Raw genomic sequence first — 3,941 nt, forward strand, 5'->3', positions numbered from 1 at the left:
CCACTCTGCCAAGGGCAGATACAAAACCTTCTCCACCTGCGCCTCCCACCTGACAGCCGTCACAATTTTCTATGGGACTGTGATCTTCATGTATTTACGACCCAGTTCCGGCTACACCACAGACCCAGACAAGATCATCTCTGTGTTTTATATCCTCATAATTCCCATGCTGAACCCCATGATCTACAGCCTGAGGAACAAGGAGGTGAAGGACACCTTTAGAAGGATGATAAACAGGAAGGTTTGTTCTCAGTTAATATAATTATTGGGATTTGTGCTTATCAATAAACAAGTGATAAATAAATAGTGAATTCTCCGTGCCAGAGCTCTGATTTCCTTTGGTTTAATTGTATTCTGTTGCTTGTTCCATATATATATGGAATCCAAGCCTGTTCATCTTGAGAATTCAGTCTCCCAGGTTCAGGAATGACCGTGAGGCTGCAAAGAATACACTGTCAAAAGGGAGCATTTGTCACAGACCCCTTCAGCATCCCTTGCTGGATACCCACTATTAGGTATTAAGGGAAATCCCAGCTTGCACCCACAGATGATTTAAGCTGCCAGAGACTGAATGGAGCCAGTCACTGCTGCAGTCTTGGGGTTCCTAGGCACACAATCAGGGTGTAGGCGCTCTGCCTAGCACCCTTTCTGGAGAGCTAGAACCTGCTATCTAGCTGCCTAGTCCCTGGGCTCAGGGATGACTGTTCAGACTTTGCCGTAGCTTAAACACCCCCTGTCCCTAGAATGCCAAAGAACAGCGTGAGCTTTCTGGGTTACAGCCGAACTTCCCCACAGGGCCACACAGTACGTGTAAAGAATGTAACACACAGAGGGACACTCTGAACCAGAATCTAACACTGTAGAGCTCATGCTTCACTAATAAAGCACAAGCTCGTTTAGAAAAGGACACATATCCTAACTTCAATGGACCTCACTAGCTCATCCTTTCCTTGGGCGTCCTCTGGGGTATCCATCTGTGTTCAGACAGACTGCTCCTCCCCTCCTCATCTAGCTCCTACATGCAGCTCCTCTCAGATCTAGTTGGTCAAACATGGCCAGATAGAACCCAAATAGAGCAGCTTCTGCCCTTTTATAACCATCTTACCCTCTGCCAGGTGACCTCATGATTAGCCTCTTCCGATGACCAGATACCCCTACCAGGCAACCACTCCTTCTCTTCCCCATCAACAGAAAGTTAGATGGAAAATTTTCAAACACCCCCAACAAGGAACAAATCCAAAGCTCATTGAAGCCAATGAAAAGGCTCTGATTGACTTCAGTCAATATTGGTTCAGACTGCAGGAGTTTAAGTGGAGATATTCAAAAGGCATCAAACTCCCATTCCAGGGAGTTGTCCAGGGAACTGGATGTCTAACTGCTCATTTAAAATGTATATTTGCTCATGGTCAGTTGTCGATTGCACTGTGGGGTTTCCAATCCTGTGTTAAAGTGTTGAAAGGAAAATAGCAGTGGAAGCAAAATGACTTTGGCCCACACACATATTGCCAGTTTAACATCACAATGTTAATCAATAGAGTAACTTTGACAGTCCTTTATGTCATGGCACTATAGCTCCATTGCCATTTTGCACATATGTGGAAAAATCATAAGCAGTATTCCTAGGAGAACAGAAGAGGTTTTAAGTGATCGATGATTCAGGACAAAACTTCCCTGGACTAACCAGCGCATATCCCAGTGATGAATATTCAAATGTCACAGTGTATGAGCCAGCTTGCTAGGTGCTATGAATGTTGATAGCCCTCATGTGATAGCACACTACGACTTCATAATGAGGTACTAGTACATCACAATCATATACAGCTTTATAGATTGATTGGGACGACATTCGTTCTTGATCTGTCCCCATATCATTCTCAAGGGAGTTACTTCAGGGATGAACTTGTCCCAATGTTTACAAAGTCCAAAGAAAGCCAAACAAAGCAGACCATTGATATAAATTTTCAGGATTGCCAGAGAAACTCTTCATGGCTTGGAGAGAAGATAAATAAATAAATAAAATCCGCCCTACAGTAAAACGGCAACAGTTTTCAATGAGTAAAACCAGTGGTTCTCAGAATTCTCTGGCCTGTGACCCGCATGTTAAACAGAAAAAGGGTTGAGATCCCTATTAAGTTTTGGGATGCTCCCTTCCATCTAACCGTGAAAACAGGGAGACAGGTTTTGATGACTGGAAACAACCTCCTATGTTGAGAACTCAAGAGTAAAACAACATCCCTCTTAATGTCGGCACGATGCCATGTGATGAGAAAAGATGCTCTGATTTGGTGCAGCTAGTTTCTGCATGATAAAGGTCAACTCTGCATTATTCAGACTAAGTCCCTACCTAAGCTCACCATAGAGGACTTTTCTGGGAATTTATCGTTACACATTCTGATAACATGACTACCTCCTTTTTGGTCTGCTTTTGTGATTCTGTATGTTTAACAGTGCCCTCCACTGAATGAAATCTCAGAACTGATGAAGGATACATTGATCTTCTCATCCTCTCACCCGAACTCCAACCTCGCTAAAACATAAAAGGCAACAGCATGTCCTTTAAGACAAATGTCAGAGCATCTTGCCGATTCTACCTAGTGTCACAGACCCTCATTTCATGAATCTTAAAACACCAATTTTCTAATATTGTATTTGACTGTGTTACATTATAAATATCTTCTGTACATCACATGGATTGGCTGAGTCATAGAAATAAGGATAATGATACAGAGAACTCACTCTTCTTCCATCTGCTGTTTATTGGTTAAAATATAATGATGATTATAATTACCAAAAAAAAGTCTTCCTGTTATCATCCTTTTTAAAGGCATCATCATTTACCTCCTTGTTTCTCAGGCTGTAGATCAGGGGTTTTCAACATGGGGATCACAAGAGCATAAAACACAGAGGTAACCTTGTCTTGGTCATCACGTAGCTAGAACTGGGTCTTAAGCTATATACATATAAGTGTCCCATAAAACATAGTGATGACTGTCAGGTGCGAGGCACAGGTGGAAAAGGTTTGTGTCTCCCCTTGGCAGAACGGAGTCTGAGAATGGCCACAAGGATGCACATATAGGAGATTAGAACACCTAGAAACTAGTCATTCAATTACAGTAGAGAAAGTGAAAGTACAAGGTCAGTGACATGGGTGTCAGAGCAGGACAGCTTCAGCATAGGGGGCACATCACAGAAGAAATGGTTGACAACATTGGAACTGCAGAAGGACAGACTGAATATAAATAGAGTTTGCACAACTGAATTCACAGAGCCACATGCATATGTACCAGCCACAAACAGGATACAGTGTCTCTTGGACATAATGGCTCTGTATAGCAGAGGATTACAAGATAGCTTTGAAACGATCATATGCATCAACAGCCAGGAGGCAACATTCGTTGGTCACAAAAAAACAGATGAAGATAGTTGTGCTGCACACTCACTCAAAGGAATGGTTCTAGTCTCTGCTACAAAGGTCATTAGTAACCTGGGAGCTATGGCAGTGGATAGCCAATATCTACAATGGACATCTGGCTTAGGAAAAAGTACATGGGGGTATGAAGCTGGGTTTCAACCACGATTAACGCTATCATCCCAAGATTCCCCATCAGGCTGACCACATACATGACTAGGAACAACATAAAGAGGGGGATCTGTAGCTCTGGGTGATCTGTGAATCCTATGGAAAATGAACTCGGTCACCATGGTGTGGTTTCTCTCTGCCATTTATTCCAGAAACGCTCTTCTCTGCTGTTGAAAAGAATAAATAGAGATTACAATTAATCACAAGCCAATAAAGTACTGAGTGCAGATCCCTCATAACCCCTGTGATTTGTCCTGTGAAACAGAGTATAAACATAATATAGCTGAAATACATCAAAGGACACTCCTAGGCAATGTTCTCTTTGTATTCCCCCACATGCTTTCCATTAGAGATAGGACAT

The 3,941-nt window shown here is 42.5% G+C and overlaps 1 pseudogene; it reads right to left on the minus strand.

The window, feature by feature from the left end:
• Positions 1–2,883: 2,883 nt before the first annotated feature.
• LOC142046702 (olfactory receptor 5AR1-like) lies at positions 2,884–3,723 on the minus strand (annotated as a pseudogene).
• Positions 3,724–3,941: the final 218 nt, after the last annotated feature.

The sequence above is a fragment of the Chelonoidis abingdonii genome, chromosome 4, assembly GCF_003597395.2.
Source record: "Chelonoidis abingdonii isolate Lonesome George chromosome 4, CheloAbing_2.0, whole genome shotgun sequence".
In the NCBI taxonomy this organism is placed as follows: Eukaryota; Metazoa; Chordata; order Testudines; family Testudinidae; genus Chelonoidis; species Chelonoidis abingdonii.